Genomic DNA, 12,584 nt, shown 5'->3' on the forward strand with positions numbered 1-12,584 from the left:
AATGCACCAGTGCAACTTTCCCTGTTGCCAAGTAATGTTAAACCAAGTCGTCACTACGGTGTTCCCAAATCGCACTTTGCTGATAAACTGAGCGCACTGAGTTTGCACGGCGCTTTGGTGACTTTGAAGAACAAAAAAAGTCCGTCTACATGCGGCTCGAACCTTGTGCATGTTTGGTAGCACATATCTGTGTGAGAAGCTCTTCTCAGTGATAAAGAATAACAAAACAGCACACAGGAGTCGCCTCACTGATGAGCACCTGCAATCCATCCTGAGAATCTCCACAACACAGAACCTCACACCAAACAGAAACAAACTTGTTGCCAAAAATAGATGCCAGGCGTCCAGCTCTAAAATGACATATGAGCAAAGACAACTTAATGATTTGATTTGTTATTGCTGAAAGGAACACATTTTATTTATATTTCCAGGTTTTGTTATGCAGCATGTTCATATTTGAATTTGTATAATTTTGAAAGGATATATTTTTATGGAGAGCAAAATCTTTTGGGATATTTAAAATCTAAGTTTATTTTTTATATAAATTTACATAAGAGTAAAGAAATTTGAATGTTTGTTCTTTTAAGTTATTTAAGGTTTGAGTTGATTTATTCACGAATAATATTCCTGTCTGTTTTTACCATTCCTACCAAAGATATGTCTGTAAATAAAAATTCCTTCTATTTAAAATTTAAATAGAACTTGAACAAATACGATAGTTCATAATATCCACGCAGACTTGCACGTAAGAGCGGAGTTATCCATTTTAACAAGCAGCGTATTGCACTGATACGAAATAGCTGTGTGTATATATGTAGATATGTATGTATATGTATATATATGTTTATATATGTGTGTGTGTATGTATATATATATATATATATATATGTATTTGTGTGTATATGTGTGTGTATGTATGTATGTGTGTATGTATATGTATATATGTAGATATATATGTATGTATATATGTGTATATGTATATATATATGTTTATGTGTGTGTGTGTGTATATATATATATATATATATATATATATATATATATGACAACAACACTCATCACTCACAACAGTGACAAAACAATTACATTGACAATCATGTTACGTTATTTTCAAAATGTTTCCTTTTCATTTTCATTGCTTCTTTAACACACTACTTCTCCGCTGCGAAGCGCGGGTATTTTGCTAGTATAAATATATATATATCCTTTGGGGTGCGAGCAGCTGTTGCTGGGGGTGCCAGAATCCATCGAGGAAGAAAAAAGAAAAACATTATTTGTAAAAAATCTTAATTTATCTATCCATTCCTAAATAATTAAATGGGCAGGCTATTTCGTATCAGTGCAATATGCTGCTTGTTAAAACGGATGACTCCTGCTCTTACGTGCACTTACTGTAGTGCTGCGTGGGTATTATGAACTATCGTATCTGTTCAAGTTCTATTTAAATTTTAAATATAAGTAATTTTTATTTTGTCGACAGAATTGTAGGAATGTAAGTTAAATTTAGTCATCATTGCATACATTTTTCTTCACCATAGAAATTTAAAGACTAAATTCAACTTACATTCCTACCAAAGATATTTCTGTCGACTAAATAGAACCTACTTATATCCAAATTGAGCTACTGAGCTGTCGCCTGCCTGTCTGGATAAGTCACCCTCGCACTTACTTTTTTACCGTTCATTTAATCATGCCTAGTCGCGAAAAAATTAGAACATGGAAGGAGGATTACACTGAGTATGGCTTTACCAAAACAATTATTGATGGTGAATAAAGTATCCATTATTCATAAAGCTTCAATTGGTGATCTGTTTTTCTGTGTTAATTTCATATTTTTTCATAGTTCTTCTCAAACCAAGGAGGTGCGAGGGTAAAATGAATCGGGAAGCGCTGATATATATATATATATATATATATTGAATATATTGAAATAGTTTTACTGTCAAATAATGCAAACAGTACACGGCACGTGTTTCGCCCTAATTCTGGGCTCATCAGGCGTACACACTCACTGCACCCCCTCTCGGAATCGAACCTCGGACATCAGCTAGAGCTAAGCCTCTTGTGTTCTTAACGGCGTGTGGTTCGTTTATTTGACAGTATGTAGATCGGTGTGTATGTATATATATATATATATATATATATATATATATATATATATATATATATATATATATATACACTCCTGTAGCCACAATAAATGCCTTTATTTTATAGACAAACCAGGGATGAACAAGTTCCTTTCTACTGCAGCCACAGCCGCGACACACATAAAAAACATCAATAATATCTCATATATTATATACTCACCAAAAATTCGGATTATTTGTAAACAAAATCCATCAAAACCTCACTTTCTATCGCTATCGAAGCTAATGCTGAAAGGCGAACCCGCCCTATGGTATTTCTGGCATAAGTTTGATTTCGCTTTAGGGCTGAAAATGTCCGCTCGACAGAAGCAGTGTACACAGGAATGCTCACCGCCAAATATACCAATGTGAACAGCTGCCCCATGCTCTCATTCAGATTTTTCTAATTAAGGAAGTCAAGGAGATCAGTGCAAAATCATCCATGGCATACATTACAGTCAGTTTTGTTTTTAACCAAGACAGATCAAAAAGCGCCTCCCACGGCTATCGAGCTGCAGTCTATTCTCTCTGCCTGGCAACAAATGGCGGCTGAAATGTGATTGGTTAAATATTTTAATACGAAACTTCGCCTCCCACTGCTATCGAGCTGCATCCTATTACAGTATATGGACGAAAATACGTTCCAGTTATGACCATTACGCATAGAATTTCAAAATGAAACCTACCCAACTTTTGTAAGTAAGCTGTAAGGAATGAGCCTGCCAAATTTCAGCCTTCAGTCAGTGAGGGCTTTGCTTTTTATTAGTAAAGATTCCATAAAAACACTCACTTCCTTTAAAGGGAAGTAGCTGCAATATACTCATTTAAGAAAAACTCTGGCTTTAAATATATTATAATAAATGGTTAGAATATTAATTGATTGTACAGCCCATCACAAAGATTAGTTTGAAAACTTAACTGTACTCAATAACTTGGTTGGTATGGAGTGTTGCTGTCTCATAGCATTTGGGCTCCAGGTTTGATTGTGGGCTAGGGTGCTTCGTTTTGTTTGCATGCTTTTTTTAAGTTTCCTTTTAATTCTGCCATCTTTCAATTGTCTCAACCAGAATAAGAGAATTGATTGATGTTCTATTCTGCTTAGATTTCCTGTCATTAAGTTTGCTCTCTCTCTGTGACTATGAATACTCTATATTACATCAATGAGGTATATTCAAGCCTTCTAAAATTCTGCAATGTTAATGAAATAATAAGTACATCATAAAGTATTTTTTTTCACTAGGATTGTAGTAATCAGTTATGACATCATTTTCATGATAATTACACAAAGTTTGTGTTCACTTTTGGAAAGCTAAACCCAAAGCAGAGGCTAAGACTCTAAGCACATTAAGGAATATGACAGAAAATCATCTTAATCCATCACTCTATAAGACAAAGCATAAAATATGCAGCATAAAGGAGAAAATGCATCTATCTAGAGTAAATAATTGCCAGTTATTATGAGTGATAAAAAAATCAACATTTACAGCACAACACAACCCGCATTCATTAAAAACAATATCTTATTGCAATTAGCATTGTATTATAGTCCAGGTTTCTGATCAGCACACTGAAGCCTACATGTGCTTGCTTGTCACTTGCAAGGAATAATGTATCTTAATTTTAAAATGTACGCAACACTATAATTGCATTTATTTATGGCATCATGATAAAATAAGACGACAACAACAGTAATAATACTAATAGCAAAGTACTACTGTTTGTGCAGTTTCACATTATATGCATATTGTTAATTATATATTTATCTTTATGTGAGTGTGCATCATTTATTTTTTATGTACTATTTGTTTATTATTATTCCTACCTAACTTTTGTTTTTTCTTTGCTTGTAAATATTTCTTTGACATCTTGCAAAGCACTTTGAGCTACATCCTTTGTATGAAAATGTGCTGCTGAAATAAATGTTGATGTTGTCATAAAAGAACAAACACATTTAGATTACTTATATAACACTGCCCCCTGCTGATGCAGCGTGTTTTAAGAAGCTGGCTTAAGTACCTATTACTGCAAAGCTGTTTGATTTTTAGGCTTTCACGAAAAAGATTACTTAATGAAAGTCTAGCATTTTAATATCACATCTCGCCCATTTTCATGTTTTCCTTTTTAGCACTCACTCTGAAATTTAGCAAGGATATGTGTAAAAACAAAAACACTAGAATGTGTGCTGTTCTTAAGGTTTTTACTCAACTAAACTATGTCCCCTCTTTATGACTCTTTAATTAATTTATTTATTTTCCCCAAAGCACATTTGGTGCAAAGATGAAAGGAGAAGCTTCTCTTCAGAGCACATCCTTAATTTCTCCTGGTCTAGTCATTACAATTATTCAACCTTTATTAAATATGAAATAAAACAACCTTTTAGCAAGTTTTAAAAAGATTATTACTGTTAAGTGTTAAATATTCACTAAAATTAGTAGAGTTTTATTAGGTTTATGACAAATGTAACTTCATGCTTACAAATCTATAATCACAGATCAGAAGCCAAAGATTATGATAAAGAATACATACAGTAAGTAAAATACTTCTCTGTCCCTGGTGTTTTTTTAGATTCTGTTTGCTTTAACTAAAAAATATTCAGCTGCTCCTATTATTTTTGCAGCTCATACCTTGCGGTCCTGAAATCAGTCCGCTGTTACTTTTCTGTAATCTCTTTTTTGTAATACGGAGATCAAAACTGCAAACAGTACTCTAGATTAAGACTCACAAGTACATTATATAGTGTCACACATGCAAACACAGTGAGTATTTCATGGGCTTTGGTGAAAGGAAATACAGTGGGAGGGGGATACAGATGTGGCACAGTCAGTAACCTTTTCCCTTCTTCTATTGCTGGAGTTGAGAAGGCCCCATAACACCTATAATGTCACATTTCCCGGTCTCTTCTGCTTTCTGAGATATTTAAGATGCCTGTTGAATAGAATTCACAACTCATTCTTAAACCTGCTTCTAAGTAGTATGGAGATCTGTGACCTGGCAGCATTACCAAGCTTCAACCATTGAAATTCTGACGTAATTTCTTAACTTTGTCCTTTCGATATTTCTTGTATTAAACAGGGCATCCTCCCACTCTTCCTGACTATTTGTGTTTTGATTCACAATAGGTTAATCATAATCTTCCTTGACTTGTTCGCCACACATTGGGCTATATGATTTAACATCCTATTAGCCCTTCCTAAGTTCTTCTAACTATTTGGATGCAGAATCGAAAAGCCAACTTAAACCCCAAAATCCTTCTCATAAGGTGAATGTTCAAGTTTCATATCTCCCATTGTGCATAACATTCTCACTTCCTAAACATGCTAAATCTAGCATTAAATTTAATTTCCCACAAATCTGCCTAAGCCTCTATTTTGCCAAGGACCTGCTGTAATGATTCTGCTGATCTTACATTATCTGCTATCCCATCTTGTTTAGTATATTATGCAAATGTAATCATCATGTTTATATTCTTGTCATGATTGCTTATGTAAAGTAGCTACAATACTGATCCCTTACAGACACCACTTTGAAGCTTAAATATTTAAGCTTAATATTATTTGCACACATGTAATAACATGCTTTTGTTTTTTCCTCACAGAATTCCTGTACATTAGTAAAACTATATCTGACCCATTAAAATTCATATAGATGAATAGTGGCTGCTCCATAACACACCTAGGGACTCATGTATAAATGGTGTGTATGCACAAAAATGTTGCGTACTCCTGATTTCACGCTCAAATTGCGATGTATAAAACCTAAACTTGGCATAAAGCCACGCACATTTTCACGTTAGCTCAATCCCTGGCATACGCAAGTTCTCCGATCGGTTTTGCAAACTGGCGGCACCCAGCATCAAAGCAGTGCTTTTGTTCCAGTGTGGTTTCCTTTTTTTTTTTTTTTAAATCCACATCCCTGACGCAGCTTTATCATATACACTGAAATTAACTGCATATTGTTTATTAGTTTGAGGCATCTGATTGTAATTAACCTGTAACAATAAAATGGTCCATGGAATGGCCAAACTATTCCAAATACCATAGCTGCTTTACCGTTGTTACTCTCACTGCACCTTTTCTTCTTCTTCTTCTTCCAGCTGTTCTCATTAGGGGTTGCCACAGCAGATCATCTTTTTCCATATTACTCTCACTGCACTATTCAGAGTATTTATAGCACTGTATCCAAGTGTGGAATCACAGCTCTACAGCAGCTGATTGGAAAGAGAATCATCGGTATATAGCATCTAGCACATGCTGCCTCAGCCATTTACATATGATGACAATATCATTTTAAGATGAAATGCACCAAAACACGTTTATTACATTATACAGATAAAATGTTAACTTTATTTAAATAATCTATATTGTTAATAATTAAACATGTGAGGACACAGTGTTGCTAGCGACATTCTTGCTGGGGCTGGTGTGACACTGGAAGGATAAATGGAGAGAATAATTAAACATGTACTACAAAGATATTTCAATGTTCCTTAAAAGTTCTGATGAATCGCCATTCTAAGTGTACAGAGGGCTTAACATCTACTACAGAGATGATTGTGTGGCGATTGGGTACTTGGAGAAAGAAAAGGTAGGACAGGAATAGGAGGTTAGTACGTTTGAAAGAGACAGTACTGCTGTAATAAATTATTTCATCAAAGGTCGCGCACGGCGCAGCAAGCATCTTGCGGGAGGCAGGAACAATCTGAACAATCTCTGGAAGAGGCGAAATCTCGTCACTATCACTGTGCCACCATTTCCCATGTTTAGTAATATGCTTTAATTCCTATCATCATGAAAATGATATCAAGTATATATCTCAGTATTTAAAATATTCAGAGAGTTGTAATATCATGTATGTAATAGATTCTGTGTCATATAAGAGGAAGAGAAAGCCCGTTTAAGAAGCATGTAGTGATTCACACACATAGAAGAACACATACAAAACAAAGCATTTAATGTGCTACTTTACTTACGATGGGATTTGAGAAACTAGTAAATTAAACCATTTTAAGATGAAGTTTATGATGTTCTACTTTAATGACAAAATTAACTACATGATTAAAGTGGAAATTTCGAGATTAAAGTTGACATTTCAAATCCCCCCCACAGTGTCCCTATTTTTTTTTCTCTGTACCCTAATAATCTTTCATATGACACGCAGACAGTGGGCTATGACTTGCCTTTTCACTGTGACTTTGATATTGGACAACTTCTTTTTTACTTCGGGCACTGTGCGACTTTGTGAACTTGAGCTTTCGAGTTTCGCTGACACTCTATGTTACTCGATCAACTTCCTTTTGTTGTTTAAACTAACAAACAGTATGTTTTTCTTGCCCCCACTTGGTATTTGCTGAAATTCTTCTATTTTCTCCCATGCTTTTGCCATTGCCTTTTCACAGAACGCTGAGCTTAAGTGCTATTTATATTGATTTCCATATTCAAAGAGGCGTAATTCTAGAAGAAGTTGGGGAGTGGCACCAGGCACGTGCATGTATGTTACTTTTCCCACTGGTCGGGATTTATGTAGCGGAAGAATGTGCAAGTTGGCGTACGCATAGATTTATGCATCTGGATTTTTTTGTGCATACGAACATTTCTGCTTTTGTCTGTACGTCATGTTTTAGTGTGAATTCTACGCATGCCGTTATGCATGAGGCCCCTGGTTCTTGCCAAATTATGCTTTATCTTTTTCATAGTAACTGCTTCCCTGAATTTACCTATGGCACACAATAAGCTTATATCAACTGACTTACAGTTGCTTGAATCAGGCCAATAACATTTTTTTTTAAATAAATGGATAACATTTATTAGTATCCACTTCATAGATTTTCCCAGTGTGCAGTGATTTTTGAAAGAAAAAAAAAAAAAAAACAATGCATCAAGGATTCATAATTGTAAAACATTTCCTGTATAAACAGCTCAATATATTTGACAGAGGTTTTGCAAGACTCGATGGTCCTCCAGTACTGGAGGCATGTGTTGACTGCAAGGATAAAAACAGTTGGATAATGGAAGAAACAATTAAGCTCCATTAAGGGTCTCACATTTATTGGATCAACCTGTTAGACACAAACCGACAACATCATAAAAGTGTGTCAACACTTGTGACTATATAGTGCAGGGTCTACTTCAATAAATCCAGTATCAACAGGTTTGCCCTGTTAAGTTTCTCTTTCATGCCACACATGAATGCTGAAGTCTCCAAATAGGACTACTGTGTCTGTAGATGGCACCCAAGCACCAACTCCAATGTCTTTAAAAAGGTGGAAAACTGTGGACAGTTGTTTGAGCTGCAGTGTGGAAGATGTAACATGTATGCACCAAAGTTATACAAAGGCAATATTTAATATCTCAAGAACCGAAGTGTGGCATGCATGGGCCAGTCACTCTATTGGTATTGTAACAGACCGTGAGCTTTTACCATGTTGTCCATAAGCCCATATGTTTGGTGCATACAACTTTTTCTGGCTAAGGCTGACCAAGCTATGTGGGTAACTGGCCCACCAGGACACCAAGCACTAACTAGTAAATACTACTTCCAGACCCAGGAGTGAGTCCTGGGAATCCTGTTACTAGAACATTTATAAAGGAAAATGTACGTATTGTGCTTGGTCTAGTCATTAACATTAGACCACTTTGTTGTCTTTAACCCTATTTGGAGCAAATACCTCCAGACAACACAATTTTGTGAATTTACAGAGGTACCCCACAATTCAAGACCACAGTGCTAAGAGGAGAACATGAAATTTGTATAATTTTTGTATACTTTTTCTGGGTCAATAAACAGATCTATGAAATTTCAGAATGCTCACTCTCTTAAAATACAGAGCAAACCTTAATTTACTAAATATATACAAAATCTTAACATTTAATGTTCTATCTTAATAGAGCTTCATGAAAGCACTTAATAATAAGAAGTGGTATTAACATCTTCCTCTGACTACTTCCATTACAGATAGCAAGCAATTCAATTGTGTTTTAGCAGTGAGCAGGTAGCCTGTCTTCCAATATTTTGACAGTAAAAGCTGTGCAATTTTTGTGGATTGGCTTTAAATGCCTATGTGCAATGTCCCCCAATGAAAAGGACAAATGACAGCCTACCCCTCTTTGCACACCCTACCAAGCAGACTTTTGTTTTTGACACTACCATTAGTAAAGGTGAACAGTTGGTGAGAAGTACAAGAAGTGCAGAAAAATACAAAGTGATCACACCGAGATCTGTAATTTGGGATGTGACATTAAAAACAGATTTTTAAAATATATAACTGTGATTTGTTCCATATTTAAAAAGATATTTTTTATAGTGACAGTTTTTTTCTCTATAGTGAAACTAACAGCTACATTACTAAACAGATCAACTTGAATTAGATCAACAAGTCTAAATTGCCATCTAATCTATAAAATCAATATATCTGAATCTATAAAAAGCATTATAGGAGGCTTTAAAAAGGTTTAAAAAATTCTTGCATGGTAGATTGTACAGTAGTACTGTATTTAGAAGTAATTATGCATTACACTGCATAAATAAATCAGTTTTTTAGTTATTACTTTCATATATATTAAAATTCTGTTGCTAAAAGGGAAATCTTGTTAAATATGATTTTTTTTCTTGTATAAGAACTCTTCTACTTCCATTAAATGCACTGTAAATAATAAGACTATATCACAGTTGCTAAAACATTGTAGTCAAATAACATTTATTGGCATATGTACAGAGAAAAAAACAAGAAAAGCTAACAGGTATTTTAATAATATTTCAATATCTTTCACAAGACATGAAGCATTAATGTCATGTAAACAACAGACATATCAGTAGTGATTGTTTACTTATGGGAGAGTTCATGGCATGTGCCTAATGACTATCTAGGCCACCAGGACAAAAATCTTTTAGAAGTCATAAAATACTTTTTCTGCGGTGGGCTGGCGCCCTGCCCTTCCTGCCTTGTGCCCTGTGTTGGCTGGGATTGGCTCCAGCAGACCCCCGTGACCCTATAGTTAGGATATAGCGGGTTGGATAATGGATGGATGGATGAAAATACTTTTTTTTCTTCTTTTTATTAAATGTTTACAAATAATTGTATGGTAATTTAAGCATTTTCTGAACTTGTTCCATATAAACTATCATGTACCTTTTTCTGGCTGACCACTATGTCAATTTGCTGTCCCAGAGAAAAACAGGTAATTGCTAACAGATGTTCTTTTACTATCTTCTTTAATGTAATCTGATACAGAGAGAAAAAAGCTAATGTTTTTCAACAGCTGTACAGCTAAATTCATTTCCTGTTAACGCCATTTGGAACCAAACATTAATTTCCCTTTTTATGGCAATTGGTGTTTACATCTGATTAAATAATAAAATTATTCAAGCACAAAACAGCCTGCAGGTAAATTTATTTTCATCCCCATTAACAATAAGCACTGACAAAATATTACAAAGAACAATGGTAAACACCCCCTGCTCTGCATTAACAGAAACCCTATTATAAAAAAAGGTTTCTTTGTTTTCACAGTTATTTTTTCTTGATGTAACAAAGAAAATGCTGAATAGGTGAATATTGAAACAAACAGATCATTAAGGATATAATCTATATGCAGTATTTGCAAAATCTGAAAACATTTATGCAGAAAAATTATTAGGAAGTGATGTAAAGCTTTCAATCTTAATTGGATTGCAAAATCAGTAATAAAATATACAGCAAATAAAAAATATGATTTAAAAGGCTCAAACATCATTGAAAGTATAAAACATTCCAAGTAAAGACCATAAAAACAATATAAAAGTGCCTGAAAGGAACCACGTTCAGCATTATCCCAAAATGAAATCCATTATAAATTACTGTAATTAACCGAATGTTACCTAGTATTTACTGAGCTGAATTATAGCATAATTTGTATATTTGTAGATGGGTTTAGGAATTCAATCAATTGTAAATAATTGGGACGGAATAAACAAAACGATAATACACCAAAATATCTGTATAAGTCAATTGTAAATTTATTTTCATGAGGATAACAGAATGTTACATAACCTTTGAATTTTCAAGCACAGTTGGAAAGTGCCATTGTTTTCAAACTCATGTCATTCCACCCAAAATGAAACATTTTTAAACTTGCTTAATTCAATTTGGGTTTGCAGCAGGGTCAGAGATTACCCTAGCAATTAAGAGGAGAAAGGGATTCACATGCATCAATGTAGGCATTGAGGGTACTGCTCTGTAAGATCAAATTTGCCTTAGTTTGATCACAGAGCCCATAAAACATTTCCATAACCCTTTAAAATGTTAGACTTTTTTTTTTTTTTACAAAATATTTACAACATATTTCTTGATTGACCATGCTGTGTCATTGATAACATAAAATCACAGTTAAGGTAAAAATAACAAAATTGTAGCACAAAATAGATTTTATATAATTTGCATGTTTCAGGAGTGGAAACTGTGGTGCAACATACTTATCACCAATTGCCTATTGTCAGTGCACTAGACTCACAGCACTAGTAACAATAGTCTTTATGTGTAGTCATTATGTAATTAGTAATTTGTAAAGTTGATATTTGCTTCTATCTGTAAACTTCTCACAGCATGTTATGCCTGCAGTCAGTGAAGGTTGTAATATATAAATAAACTAATTGAATCAAATTGAATTGAATTGGGGTGGATTGCCACTGTCTAATTCTGTTTTCTCCAACACAATGAAACCATGTGTTATCTTGAACTGAATAGCCAAATTACTCATAGTATTTAAAGAAAAAGAAAACAGAGACCCACTACAAACTGTTATTTAGAAGAATATTTTTGTTTATTGCATTATTTTCAGTTTTTATTAACACAATTTATATTTTACAATTTCTTAAACCTGTTTGCTATCAGTTCTTTCTTGCTTGCTCATCTGCATCTGTACCCACATATGGGGGCATTCTGCCTAACAAATGTAATAAGGCAAGAATTTGCTTTCAATACTTGTAGTACAGACTGAAAGTAAGAAATAGCTACTTCTAGGAGGTTACACTAAGTATGTGACTAAGACTGAAGGAGCAGGTTTGCAGTGCATGCCTGATTCCTAATAGTAATATTGGCCAACTCAACATGGAGTGGTGTTCAGATGACTGCTCAGGATTTTTCTCTCCTGAACACAGTATCTAAAATGTACAGATTTAGATCATATGTCATTAATGTGTCATTCACTAACTTTTGCCCAAAGCTGCAGTAGTACCAAACACATATATGAGCAAAATTGGGTAAGAACATACTACTTGTACTGGACAATCCATGACTGCACAGAAATACAATAACAATTTATTATTCAATTAGACAGACTGTCGCTTCCTATCACATTCTTTCAGGTGTCTCTGTAATGGCCCACATGACTAAAGACATCTCCAAGAAAGAGTCTGTGAGAAGCACACCAACAGTAAAATCTTTTCTGATACATCTTAAAAGCTACAAGGAGGTAACTACCC

The 12,584-nt window shown here is 34.4% G+C and overlaps 1 protein-coding gene across 2 annotated transcripts in view; it reads right to left on the reverse strand.

Moving 5' to 3' along the window:
• txndc16 (thioredoxin domain containing 16) overlaps window positions 1–12,584 on the reverse strand; it is a 169,205-nt gene that overhangs the window by 25,830 nt on the left and 130,791 nt on the right. The window lies entirely within an intron of this gene.

Source organism: Polypterus senegalus, chromosome 18, assembly GCF_016835505.1.
Source record: "Polypterus senegalus isolate Bchr_013 chromosome 18, ASM1683550v1, whole genome shotgun sequence".
Taxonomy (NCBI): domain Eukaryota; kingdom Metazoa; phylum Chordata; class Cladistia; order Polypteriformes; family Polypteridae; genus Polypterus; species Polypterus senegalus.